Below are 15259 nucleotides of genomic sequence, written 5' to 3'. Positions count from 1 at the left end.
AACCAAAGATAAAAAAAAAAAACCTTAAATGTATAAATGGCCCTTAACTTCTGAAATTAGCTACAGCCATGATGTTAGTACAGGAACAACTTGCTGCAGGCCATATTGGACCTACCACCTCTCCTTGGAATACTCCTATTTTGTATTGCTCCAAGACCTTAGAGAAATTAATAAGGCGATGGTACCTATTGGGGCCCTGCAACCAGGCCTCCCCACTCCAGTAGCAATTCCTGCAGGACATTGTAAAATCATTATTGACCTAAAGGATTGCTTTTAAACAATTCCCTTACACTCCTCATCAGCATTTTACATTTAGTTTACCTGTGGTAAATTTTAGAGGCCCTAAAGATAGTGGAAGCTACAGTTCTGAGCCAAAGAGTCACTTTTATCTCTTATAAAAAGCCTCTTCTCCTGGTCATTTGTGCCACTGACTTTACACCCACTGGGGTGTTCTGGCAGGAAGGGACCCTCTTCTGGGTCCATTTACCCTCCAAAAGTTAAAAGCGGGGGATTTGTATTCCATAAAAGGCTCTCCAAGAAATATCCTTCATCAGGCCTTGTTTGTCCTAAACTTTTTAACCCTTGATACTCAGGGAAATTCAGCAGCTGATCGCTTTTGGTATACAAATACAAAAAATACCTTTGCCAAAGCCATGTGGAAAGATCCTTTAACATTAAAATGGAATGGCCCAGACCCAGTACTCATTTGGGGCCGAGGATCAGTATGCTTGTCTGACCAGACAGACTTGTAAAATAAGATGATGATCCTCCAGTGACATCTCACATATCCAGGGAAGAAACACTTCCCTGAGAGAATCTCCCCTTTTCCCCTAACAGGACAAAGCTGGAAGGACCTCTACTTATCTTAATCCTCTCACTCATAATTGGACCCATTATTATAATTAAAATCATGTCTTTTATATGTCAACAGATTAAAGCCATTAAGGTGCAGCCTTTACAGGTCCATTATCACAGACTGGAGCTGGCGGATCCAGGCGTTGCCACTGAAGACCTACCACCTGCAGCTGTCACTCTCTCTTTATCTTACATTCTGTACTTATTTACTATATTGCTGTCTTCTTCACCTCTGCTATCGCTGCAGTCTACCTGTCTTGGCCAAATAGCTACCCCTCCTTTAGGAGCTGCATAGGATCCAGACCTATACATGTCAGCTCACAATAAAGTGAGTATGATATTGACACCAATGTGGGTTTAAGGCAAAGTGCTGCAGGGGAAGGTTCTTATCTGACCACTTCTGGATTCCCTGAGAGGTATACCTGGTTTGCATGGTGGTTGATACTATAACTGTTATCGCTAAGGCTGTGCCTTGCTCTCCGGCCACATAGGCCCTGCCTCCCCTCCCCAAAAGGTACCAAGGGTCAAAGATTGTGGGAAAAAGACATCCTATGGGAGGAGTCAGGTCCCTACTCCCCCAGTTGGTTAATGCCCACCACCGCAAAGTGGGCCTCCCCCGAGGATATGTTGGGAGCTATGAAGCAATCCTCAGCCATGTTAACAGAGACTGCCATATAGTAAGTTAAGTTTCTACTTCCTCACCTAATACTCAACTACCAGAAACAACGACTGCCATATAGCAAGTTAAGTTTCTGCTTCCTCACCTAATATTCAACTACCAGGGGATCATACTCTTGGCTGAATACTCCCTCATCCTGCCGGTAGCTGATGAAGAAACAAAGGCATTGCAGCCCACCGCTGAATAGCGGGCCTCCCTCTCTTTTGTATAAAAGAAGGGAGGAGATGTTGGGAGCCATAGAGCAAAAGCCTCTCCATTTTGCCTGGGCCTGCTCATAAACTGACTCATTACTAAGAAAGTTGGTCCATCCAGCTTTCTGTTAGGTACTTCTGGAACCGGTCAGCAGACTACTTACAGAATCTTATCTTTTGCAAAAGGCCAGTTTATGGTCAGGATGTGAAACCTGGTGTAGTCAGGATGTTAAGCCAGTTAGGCAAGATTAGATGAACACCTAATTACATCCCCTCTAGATATCCTGACAACTCCTTGCCCTGGCCATGTCCCCTTCCCCCTACAACTCCTTGCCCTGACCACGTCTCGTTCCCCCTACAACCTCATATAAACGTACATGTAAGAATAAACTCTCAAGGCCATGACAAACATCTAGCATGGTCTCCTTCTTGTGTCTGTTTGCCTTGTTTCATTCAGGTTAATTTTCACCTCGCTTCTTTGTTCGACTCCCCGCTGGCTGGGGCACTTTTCTAAAAATTCAGGGAAGAATGGCACCACTTCCTGTTTCTATACTGCTTGACTCATAATAATGTGACCCAGTGCATGTTTTCAAAAGTAGATTTTAAAAGTTTAGTAGTGTCACATGGAGGAGTGAGCTGCTTTGAATGGACATCCCATAGTTCTTAGTGTGTACTTTGCATTTTGTAGCTCTTCCTTTTCAGGGAAAACCCACATGCAGCAAGTTTCCGTATGACAGACTACACAGTGAGTGATTCACTTCCCCAAAGCCTTTAAAAAAAACCTATCTAGATTTCTTTCTTTCCTTGCAAACACAGAGAGAAGAGAGAGACAAGAGTGTAAACTAGGGCCTCCAGCCACTGAAAACAAACTCCAGATACATGTGCCACTTTGTTCATCTGGCTTTACATGGGTACTGAAGAATTGAACCTGGGCCTATTAGGCTTTGCATCTTAACACCTGAGTCATCTCTCTCACCCCTCTCACAGCTTTTTGATGTATGATGCAAGAGGCTGGCCATTATCATCCTCCTGAGTTTCAGTGTGTGTGTGTGTGTGTGTGTGTGTGTGTGTGTTTGTGTGTGTGTTGTATTAAGTGTGGTGTGTGCACATGTGTGTTCAGAGGCCAAAGGAGCAGGTTAGGTGCCCTTTTCTATTGTTTATTCACATTCTTCCTTAAGATGGGATTTCTCCTGCAATCCAGATCTGCTGTTTTTTGTGGTGATTAAGCCCCAGTGATTCTTTGTTCTCTTCCCCTGGTGGACTGGGATTTCAAATGTGTATGGCCATATCTAGCTTTTTAACTGGACTCTGAGGGAGTTGACTCTGGTGGTTTGGGGCCTTTTAGGCCCTCATACTTAAGTGTCAAGTACTCTTAGCCTATGAGCTTTCTCCCAGTCCCCCAAATGTTTTGAAAATATATTTTAGTGGAGCATTGCTGACATCATAGCTCAAATTGTCCTTCCCTCCCTTCCGTCCTTCCTTTCTTCCTTTTATTATCCTTCTCCCTCTTCCTCCCTTTCTTTCGTTCATTCATTCCTCTTTATAAATATTAATCACAGTCTTTCCTATATCTCTGTCTGTAGTGTGCATGTACCATTTGGCTATGCTTTGAGGACATTGGAACCCAGCCTGATCCAGTTGTGGACTGAGCAGCTACCAGGTTTTATAACTCTCCAGTTCATAGACAGCTCTTGTTGGACTGTCCAGGCAGTATCTTGTAAGCTAATAAGTTCATTTTTAAAATTTCTATCAATTCCATCTGTTCTGTTTTTTCCAGAAAACCATGAATGATATTATAATGTCTTCTTACCAACATTACCTTGCACATAATTATCACACTAAAACATAAAACTCAAGGCCTAACTCTCAAAGGCAAACAACCTTTTGATTTTTATAAATTAAATATGTATAATTACTTTGGTGTTTTACCAGGCCTTGTCCCTTGGGCACATAGTGTTGTAGTCACAGAATTTTATATTATTTTATTTTTGTTTTTTAAGGTAAGGTCTTGCTCTAGCCTAGGCTGACCTGGAATTCACTATGTAGTCGCAGGCTTGCCTTGAACTCTCAGCAATCCTCCTACCTCTACCATCCAAGTGCTGGAATTAAAGGTGGGTGCCACCACACCTGGCTATAATTTTATTTTCCAAAGTCAGTTTATGGATATAAATTCATTTTAAAGGAAATTAGTTTAGAATCTACTCAGCATTTCCCTGTTGTGTGGGAGGCAATGGGAAACTTTGACAGTTAGGACTAAAGCTAGAGAAATCATGCTTACTAAACTTACTTGATGGGTTAACACATGAAATGAGAGTAGGCCTATCTTGTTCTCTAATTTGACTGAAAGGTAGTGTTACCAACAGGAGGCAAAATCTTTGCCTTTTCCTCCTGAGACTCACAATGTATTGTCTTATTAGTCAATATTGACGTTACCCTGTGGAGCTGAGCATATCAGTTTGGGTAAAAACTCTTCATGCTTTATTATCTTCATACACTGTCTAGAATAATTCAGTATTTAGGGAAAACCTATATTAAGGGCACATTGTAAGGAAAATGAGCAAATAGCTTTTCAAAGAAGTTCACAACTAAAAAGGCAATTCAGTATTAAGAAACTGATTTCATTGAACTCTTGGCTATAAACCAAAATAACTTTTCAGGGAAAGCCTCAGAGAATTTTCTGAGAGGAAAGATTCTAAGTAACTTTTATAACCTTTTGTACAGAGGCACTCAGGACTATGCTGGGAGGAGAACTAATAACTTGTGACTGGAAAAGTTAAGGTTCTTGAAAAAAAAGTGATCCCATATTCTTTAGGTTCAACTACTTGGCCCTTTGCTTCAAACCAGCTTCTTTGATGGAACTGAACAAAATAATGGATAAAGGCTATTATTATTCTACTTGACTAGAAATGAAAAAGGGCAAAGGAAAAAAAAAGGATTCACAGAATTTAAGGCCACTAAAAAGGAGGAAGGTGGAGCAGATGTGGAACATTTGTTAATGTCTACTCTGCTAGCTTTACCTGTAATTTCATAAAATCTTTGAAAAGATATACACCCCCTTGATGGTATTTTCTTACTTCAAAGTTGAGGAAATACAATGCTTAGAAAGGAAATATTTATTAAATAGTGCTCATAAGTAGTAAGATCATAGCCAAAGCTAGGAATGTCTGATTTTGAAAAAATGTTCTCTTTCTGCCATGCATTTTTTTAAAATTTTTATTTATTTATTTATTTGAGAGTGACAGACACAGAGAGAAAGACAGATAGAGGGAGAGAGAGAGAATGGGAGCGCCAGGGATTCCAGCCTCTGCAAACGAACAACAGACGCGTGCACCCCCTTGTGCATCTGGCTAACGTGGGACCTGGGGAACCGAGCCTCAAACCGGGGTCCTTAGGCTTCACAGGCAAGCGCTTAACTGCTAAGCCATCTCTCCAGCCCATGCCATGTATTTTTTACAATGTTTTATCTTAATTTTGATTTTTACATTTATCTAAGAAAACCCTAAAATACTAATAAAATTAATCATCAGGTTTATAAATTACCAATTACCAATTAATCCCTATATAAGGCAGATGAACATTAATAAACTAATGTTTATATTGAGACTCATTATGAAGTCATCTGTTGCATGCATAATTAAAAAGGGGAAGTTTGACTAGATCACTTTGTAAAAATTTTTATTTATTTGCAAGGACAGAGGAATAAAAAGAGAGAAAGAGAATGAGCCACTCTTCATGGACTCTTGCGAAGGCAAATAAACTAAATGCATGAGCTACTTTGTGCATCTGACTTTATGTGAGTACTGTGTACTTGAACTTAGGCTATCAGGCTTGGCAAGCCAGTGCCTTTAACTACCAATCCCAAGTAGATTGTTTTTTTATACTTTATTTATTAATTTATTTGAGAGAGAGGGAGGGAGGGAGGGAGAGAGAGAAAGAGGTAGATAGAGAGGAAGAGAATAGGTGAGCCAGGGCCTCCAGCCTCTGTAAATGAACTCCAGATACATGCACCACTTTGTACCTCTGGCTTATATGGGTCCTAGGAAATTGAATCTGGGTCCTTCGGCTTTGCAGACAAGTGCCTTCCTTAACTGCTAAGCCATCTCTCCAGTCGCGGTTAAATTACTTTTTAAGAAAATGTTCAGGCCCGATGTGGTTGTACAATGCCTGTTGGGAGGCAGAGACAGGGGGATGTGAATTCTAGACCATTGTGTAACATACTAAGACACTATCCCAACAAAAATATACCTGTAATCCCCAATCTTAGGAACCTGAGTCAAGGAGGTTGCAAGTCACATGCCAGCTGGGGATGCATGGTAAGACCTTACCTCATAAAAAAGATAAAGCCCTCCCAGAATATGTATTTCTTAGGTGGTATTTCCACTATATAATTGTCTATAAACCACACTTCTTTAGAGTTTTGACCTCTTAGGCAGATGTGTGGAATGAGGACTGAGATATCCAGAAATTGTCCTTGAATGAGAATAAAACATTAACATTCACCCTAGAATTTCAATGTCTCAGAGGGCTTTTGTGAAATGACAATAGAGAGAAACCAGAAGTTTTCCTTTTGCCAGGTCACAAAATTTCTGGAAACTCAAATGTGAATAAAAATAGTTCAGAGGCACTGACTATAGCATAGGGTAGGACATATCACAAACTTTGCAGTGTTATAGCTATTTCCATGACAAAGAATATGATGTTCCAAAGCTACTGAGGTATAGATTAATTGACAGGATAAACATGTGCACTACCCTGCAATGACTGCAAGCTATCAAATGAGACAAAAGTGACAGAGCAGTAGAGTAAGAAAAATAAACCCAGCTCGTAGGAAAACCACTTACTTCCCTGTCTCCCCAAGTTTATAATTTCCCATTAGTGTTTCACCTCTAACAGAGGATGAGGCTGCATCTGTGTAATATCAAGAGTGAACTTTGTCATTATATGATTTTAAATCAAATATATAGCTGTTTTGTTATGTAATTATCAATGCTGTTGGAAGTTTTTCATTTAATTTTTCATATAAAGTTCCCTTATCTTTTTGTTGTCATTATTGTTTTGTGCTTAAAAATTATTTATTTATTTATGTGAGAGAGAAAAAAATGGGCACACCAGGGCATCTAGCTATTGCAAACAAAGTCTACATGCATGTGCCACCTTATACATCTCACTGTACATGGGTACTGGGGAATTAATCTCTGGTCCTTAGACCTTGCAGATAAGCACTATAACCACTGGGCAATCTCTTCACCACTCCCTTTTTTTTTTTTTTGCTTTTGAGACAGGTTCTCACTCTAGCCCTGAATTACTTAGAACTCGCGATGTAGCCTAGGCTGGCTTTGAACTTGTGACAGTCCTCCTGCCTCAACTTCCAAAGTGCTGTGATTACAGGCCTATATGACCACACTTGGATTTAAAGTTCTCTTACCTTCTTTGGATGCTTGACCTTGCTTTATGTATGATCCAACACTTATTCATAAATGAAACACTCATATTAACTTGAATTACCCATGTGACATCACTGCCTGGCTATAAATAGTGGGCATATCAATTATATTGCTGCATGCCTTACACAAGGCAGATGAAAAACTCCTACCCCTTCTCTCCACAGGGAAGCTTATGTTTTGGTATTTCCAGTTTCAGACTTATTCTTAATACACAGCATTCTTATATTTTTACATTTTCAAGAACTGAGATAAGGAAATACAAGAGATATTCAAGACATTTTTGCTTTGCCTGTCACTTTACTCAAGGACATCTGAAGGTCTAGTCTTAGACAGTAAAACCTGGCACACATGGTTATGACTAAAGTTAGAGAGCTTACCAGTACCATGTGGCTTTTCTTGGTTTACCTTGGGTTATTCTTTCTCTGTCAACCTTAGAATTCCTCAGCATAGTATATAGCCTGCTGATTTTAGCTCAAAGGATCTCATAGGATAACCTATGTGACCAGTTTAATCAGGAAACTTCTGGGGTCATAGAGTTCCTTTCCCTTATTTTTTTCAATCCAAAAAAAGAAAGTGATACTATACGTATCTACATAGAAATTTAATGGATTTCTTATCTTCTGTTTCCTAAAAACTATCAGCATCCTGAATAGAGGAAAGCTTTTAAATTTTACTCTATGACTATTTTTCTATTTATCTTGACTTCACTAACATATAATATCCTACAGGATGTACTATGTGTTTGAAAAGACTGATTTATTCTGTTTCTGCTGAATGAAATGGGATGTTTTACTTAGTTCCATTTGGTTTATATTGTTATTCAAGTCTACTGTTTAACCCACACTTATTAGATATTTGCTTTGTCAAATGAAACAAATGTTAGGTCATTGTTTTGGACTCAGCTTCTTCACATAATCCCAACAGAGCAGACCAAACCATAAAACTGAAATCACCCTAGCTAAGTGAAACAGAGTATTGAGACATGTAAAAATTTTGTGTTTTTTTTTAATCTAAAGCGCAACTTAAAAATTTATATTTAAGCATCCTTATATATTCCCGGTATGCTGCTGAAAAATATTATTAGAATGTTCTCTTTGTAGCCCGTATGTGATGTGTGCATGCATGTGTTATTCATGCACTCACAATTTGTGGGTCAAAATTTGTCATAGAAATTGCAATTCAGAGATGATTGTGCTGGATCAGAATATTTTCTCTGGTCTTTAAGGAATGTTAACAAGGACTCAGGTGCAAAATGCACATTTCATGTTACTGAAATGACAGTACCAACTGTAAAAGCTATATTTATCTGTGAACAGCTGCTGTTCATTAGCTCAGTATACCTGTCAATGCTGGTGATACAAGCTTTTTGCATTCTGCACAATCTTCAGTTGTCAGCAGTAAAAAACTTGCTTTCATCACTGATTAAAAAAATTAATAGTACCAAATGGTAGTTTTCTTAATCTGATATTTTCATCACATGATCCAAAGTATTATTGGAACAAAGATGGGCAAGTGTGGGAATCTGTTAACAGATGAGTCTAATGCAAGCTGTTACCTAGTAAGATAAAACTACAGTCTAGCAAAGATCCTCTTCAGCCTGGCCCAGTCCTCAATTAATCCCCCTGTGTTTAAAATTTACTATTTAAAATTTATTTGATCTCCCTATGTTTCTGTGAAACTGCTAACAGACAGTATCCCCAAAGTTTGTGTTTAGATTCAGTATTCAATACTGAGTTTGTCAGAAAATTTCTAATAATGTTTTAATCTGCTTTCATATTTTTCAAATATGTGTTTCAGAAAGCTAACAAAAAAGGAGCTTCCAAAAATCAACAAATGACAAAATCTATATGTATATTCTGGGTAAATAATGAAAGTCAGGTCTGGTATACTTTGTTTTTTTGTTTGATTTTGCTTTTTGCGGTAGGGTCTCATTCTAGCTCAGGCTGACCTGGAATTCACTATGCATGTACCATCATGCCCAGCTGGCTCTACTCTTTTATTAAAGGTTATTTCAAAGAGCTTTTTGAGGACAACAGAAAACAAAAATTCAAATGGTCATACTAAAAGGTCTTATGATAAGAACAATAAAAATTGTTGCTGGTAATTATAGTGAGATAAACTAGATAAACTTTAATTTTGTATGTTAAATGTTTAAAAAGATTTTTACAGAATGGTTATGTAGATTGTAAGGTAATTGTATGCAGATGAAGGTATGAGTAAATTTAAATAGAAAGCTTAAAGACAAAGTTGATTAACTAAATCTTCAAGCGTTTGATTAGATCACAAACTATTTGAGATATAAGATGACTATTAACCTAGAGTTTATGTCAGACAAACAAAGGATGGCCCTGGCTGGTTGCAGGATGTTATGATATTCAGTTTGTAAATTTAAAGCTTTAACTCACTGATGTTCATGTAGTCATAATAATAATTGTAAGGTTGTTAAAAGACCTACTTTAAAGTGCTCAACCAAGTTAACTATGTTTCTCCATTTGTCAATCTTGTACTATTTAATTCTCTCATAAGGTTATTATATCTAAAAAACACTGTAACCTTAAAATGATTCCATCTTGTTCATGCTGTTTTACTGGGTGATTATCACTAAGATTATTACCTAAGTCTTATAAAAAGTGATTTAGTTATTGTGACTTTGTTCTTAGGAAAACTGAGGAAGCTCCTCATGTCCTAGGGAAACTTGTTATATATAAACAATTTTAATATAGCTTGTCTAAGCTTCATATAGATTTTTTTTTTGGTTTTGTTTGTTTGTTTTTTGGTTTTTTGGGGCAGGGTCTCACTCTAGCCCAGGCTGACCTGGAATTCACTATGTAGTCTAAGGGTGGCCTAGAACTCACAGTGATCCTCCTACCTCTGCCTCCCAAGTGCTGGGATTAAAGGTGTGCGCCACTATGCCCAGCCTTTTTTTGTTTTTGTTTTTGGTAAACTTCATATATTCTAATAGTCTCTCTGAGTGATTAATAACCATATGTAGAAACAAAAGTTAATTGGGAACATCAGAGTTAAAAGCATAACAAAGTGTTTGGTCCAAAGGCCACAGGAGATGATGGGACATGTACTAACTTCTAGCCTCTGGTATGTTACCTGTCTTCTTAATCAGCAAGGACACAGAGACCTGGAGATGAACTCCAAATCAGTTTATCTGCAACAGGAGAGTCACATTGGAGGAAAATCAGTCCTCCAGGCTTCCCAAAAGAGGCAGGGCCAATTGGTCAGCATGGCCTTGACTTACCCTAGCAGATGACAATGCTGAGTCATAGAACTCACAGGTCCCTAAACATCTTTCCTACAGAGCCATAAATCACCTCTAAAATGTAATATATAGTTGATTTTGGCTGTCTACATGGTCTTAAATACCCATTAAGAAAACATAAGTGCAAGACATTATAATATAAACAAAGATTCAGACAAATAGACTGCCCTGTCTTCTGTGGCTTTATAGTACTGAGCTCTAAAGTGAACTTATATCTTCTGCCTCTGCCTGGCCCTTGTTAGTCAGCCACTGTTTGCCTTTAAATCAAACCAAAAATTATGCTTACCTGATAGTTATTGATTTGTATTAGCCCAATGTCTCACTGATATGTCTTATGAAAAGGAGGTATATCACTAAGGACAGATCTCAGAGCCCAGCCCTAATATACATTTGAGACAAATCTAGAGCCTAGCCCTAAGATGTCAAAACAATTTAGAGTTCTGACTGTTTTTACTTGCAAATGCTGGTGGAGCTGGTTGTTTGATGGTGTCTCTTTGCCTAGATTTATAGAGATAATCCAAATCCTCCTGCCACTGATGATGCTCCCTTAAAATTTGTAACACAAGGGGCCCACATACCCTTGGGAAACTGGACCCACACCTATCAGCCAAGAGATGTAAACTCATCACACCAGACTCAAAAAGACAGTGTCCTCATCCAATTGTAACAGCTAACAGGTAACCAGGGACCCAGAGGCTCCATTCAAAATCAAGCTCTGGAAAACACCCGTGTCTGCTACAAAGACAGTGGCACTGCTTCAGTACAATCCTGAAAGCTGACCGGTCCATGCATGACAGAAGCCTGAGGAATTCAACATATGATGCTGAAAAAAAAATAGACACAATGTCCACCATTCATACTGATTCTTGCTGTGCTTGGTTAAAAAACTGTCTGCTTCTTAAAGCAACATGTGCCCTAAAATTTTAAACTTGAGAAGTCAGAGGCAATCACACACAGGGTAAGGGTCCTAACTCCTTCCATTTGCTGCACTGATCAGCTCATTTGATAACCTCATGGGATCCATAGAGAAACTTTGGCTCCAAGGGACTTTTATGTCTTTGATCCCCAAACAGACACAGTTCTTTACTATTGTCTTGTATTATGTCCTTTTCCTTCCACAAGAGTATGAGGAATGTGGTTCAACCCCTTCCCTCTAACTGCAGGAATGTCCTGTGCTCTCCTCCTCATAATAGAGTTAGTCACAGTCACTCCTGCTGACTAATCTTGGACAGAGAAGACCCTCCTGGCTCTCTTTCTTTTATTATAATAATTATTTTGTGTTACCATCTATATTTTCAAGGACAATAATCATGAACCAGTTCCTGATGCTGATAATTAAACACAAGATTTAATGGTAATAGAGTAATCATAGCAACAACTGACACATGCTTGGCCCTCAAGGCAATGCTTATCTAACACTCTGGAGGTCTTACAGTTGATATACCCCAGACCTTGGTCTTGCCCCCTATGTGGGCTACATGAGGACTTTGGCTACCTTCTTTAATGGAGCCTCTCATAATAATTATGTTGGGAATCATGTTAAAATCCTATGTTCTAAATGCTCTGTCCAGGTTCACCCACTCTAGGATGAAAACAATTAAAATACAGGTTATACTCCAGGAATACCAGCCATTACATTCAAAATAATAAAGTATTATGACAATACAGAGAATACAGAGAAGGGAATGTGGTAGAAAAGAAGCTAACCTTGAAATGATTCACTAAGTTACTGTAAGAGTTAATTGCTGAGGAGCTAAACTTATCTTTGTCAGGAGATGGAAAAATCCCAAAGAAAGAACTGTCCAGTAAGGGCCCAGAGGGACAATAAGAAGGAAAGACAGTTTAGGCTAAAACAAAGTAAAATGGAGTTCATTGTTAGGGTGGCCTGAGCACAGAGATAATTGGTATGTAAGTTGCCACATCTTTTTTATTCACTTACCACTACCCTCTGCTATGAAAACTATAAAATAAAATGTCAGCTGGAGGCTAGATCTTCTTTGGAGAGCTACTTTCACTCATATTGGTGTTAGAGTGACCTTTCTAGAGAATTTCTGCAACACCTCCTCTGTAATTTTTTATTTCATTTATTCATTTATTTGTACATGTGTTCATGTGTGAGTGCAGGTATGTGTGCCACAGGCTCATGTGGAGGTCAGAGGACAGCTTTAATGTCAGTACTCACCTGTACACCTCATTTGAGATAGGGTTTCTTGCTCTGGGTTCTGGCTGTGTTGTCTGAGGATCAATTTTGATTATTCCAGCTAAGTCATTCTTCACTGAGTCATCTCCCCCATTTTTAGAAATGTTTAGAGAAATTAGGTTTGTTACATGGTTAAAAAAAATGTGGACCCAGAGGTAACTTTTTTTTACATTTTTATTGTGATCCAGCTAGATGAAAATAGCCAATAAACTTGTGTAGAATATACATAATTACCCTACAAAAAGAGTTATAAACAGGCTAGTTATAACTGTTATAGACAGAATAATAGAGGTTTAAGCTTAGAAAGTATTTCAGGGAAGAGGATTGCCCTGCCTTTTTCTAAGTTAACATCTCTTTGGACCTTGTTACCATTTGCTTTATTATATTAAATATCAATTGAATTTATCCTTCCCCTCTGCTCCCCTTCTCTTACAACTTTCCCTCCTAAAGTCCTAAGCTATAATAATTTTTTTCTGAACCTTATCCTCTAGTCCATAGATTTCATTTGTCAAATTCATAAGACAAGAATCTAGAAGCCACTGATTCAGGAATTGTCCAGCTCCCTAACTGCTGAGTTATTGCCCATCCACAAGCAATGATAGACTGCAATACTCATGAGATACCTGCATCACTTTCAGTGAAATAAATATTTATTGGCTAAATAAATTAGTGTTGTTCTTTTTGTTATGGATTAGTGACTACAACTCCATAATGCAGACAATAGCACACAAGGACAGGCTGAAGTGATGTGAGCGAAGTTTAATGATTTGAAACCCAGGACTTCAAATTCAGTTCTTGCTGTGCCTCCTCATTTGACTGCTTCCTTCAAGGTACTATTTGAACCTGGAGAATAGGAGTTAGGAAATAATGTTTAACAACATGAGCATGAAGTGGAAAAATAGCCATTCAGTTTGCTAAAAGCCCAAGGTCTTTGTGAAGCAAAAATGAAGAATGGGGGATTAGGATGTGTTGGGGGTAAGAATAAGGCTATGCTGAGGAGGCCTCAGATTTCAGGCTGGATTTTGTCTTTTGTACTGATGGCTGTGTGCGATCTTTTGCTGGGGAATAATTGAGGTGCACAAACCTTATTTTTGCAATGAATACAGTGCTATTTATTTGCTCTTAACAGGGTGCTGATTTCCATCTTAGTAGAAGTCAGATGAGAAATAAGTAGTTCAACCTACACCTGCCAATACTAAGACCTTGCTGCCTACCCCTTCCTATCATTCCTCAGGGCTGACGGAAGTACTGAGCCTGGTCAGCTTGTCCCTCTGTGTGAAGAACTGGTCAGAAGAGTTTCACAATTATGGAGAATGGATGGATCAGTTCCAACTTGAAATACCACTTGTTAGTCACATGTGAAATGAGGAGCACTGTCACAATTTCCTACTCTTAAAAACAGGGCATGCATTTTTATTATCTACATATACTTTTCTGGACCACTGGTTCAAGTTTTCTGTGAGTGTCTCATTGTATCCCAGGCTGACCTCAAACTCATAATCTTTCTTACTTGGCCTCCTGAGTACTGGGATTACAGACATGCACCCCAGCCCCATAATCTCTGCCCTTGTTGGCTCTAGGGTGACAGGCATGCATGGCCACAGCTTGCTTTTTACATGGGTGATAAGGGTAGAACTGAGGTCCTTGTGCAGTCACAGTGAGCACTCTAGGCCATCTTCCCCTAAAGCCTTGTTCTTTATTTTGTTCAAATTTTTATTTTACTTTTTAGTTGTCATAGAGACTTAGATAGCATTTTTTTTCTAGTATTTTCTTTTTTTTAATTTTTATTTATATTTATTTATTTGAGAGTGACAGACAGAGAGAGGAAGAGGCAGAGAAACAGAGAGAATGGGCGCGCCAGGGCCTCCAGCCACTGCAAACGAACTCCAGACGCGTGCACCCCCTTGTGCATCTGGCTAACGTGGGACCTGGGGAACCGAGCCTCGAACCTGGATCCTTAGGCTTCACAGGCAAGTGCTTAACCACTAAGCCATCTCTCCAGCCCTTTTTCTAGTATTTTCAAATGCAGCTTATTTTCATTGATTCTCTTACCCTGAATCTTTACTTTTAAAACAAGGAATCAAGTCAGAAAGGATCACTGGGGCTGGTCAGCCAGTCTAATGGTGAAAACAGTGATCTCCAGGTACAGTAAGAGTTTATCTCAAAGATACAGGGTAGAACAGCATCACAGAAGAACACCTGATGTCTCCTGTGGCCTCTACACATGTACATCTATGCACACATGTGCATATGCCACCCCTACTACATACACTTCTCTCTCTCTGTGACACACACACACACACACACACACACACACACCAAAAATAGGCTGAGGTTGTAGCTCAGTTGGCAGAGTACTTGCCTAACATGCAACAGTCCCCAGCAGCTCATGACTTAGGTGTGGTGGGAATATATATATATATATATATCCATATTTATTTTAAATTCTTAACACAGCAGATAAGTCCTCTTAGAATGTGTGACAGGTCATGCCATTCCTTTGCTTGCTAAGGTCCCACTATGGCTTTCTAATTTGTTCTGAGTAAAAGCCCAAGTTCTGAGTACATCCTAAAAGGTCCCATGACTGTACCACCTTCCTTGTGTGGACTTATTCTTCTC

The sequence above is a fragment of the Jaculus jaculus genome, chromosome 9 (genome assembly GCF_020740685.1).
Source record: "Jaculus jaculus isolate mJacJac1 chromosome 9, mJacJac1.mat.Y.cur, whole genome shotgun sequence".
Lineage (NCBI taxonomy): Eukaryota > Metazoa > Chordata > Mammalia > Rodentia > Dipodidae > Jaculus > Jaculus jaculus.
The sequence above is the reverse complement of the archived record's forward strand: the minus strand, read 5'-3'. Positions refer to the sequence as shown.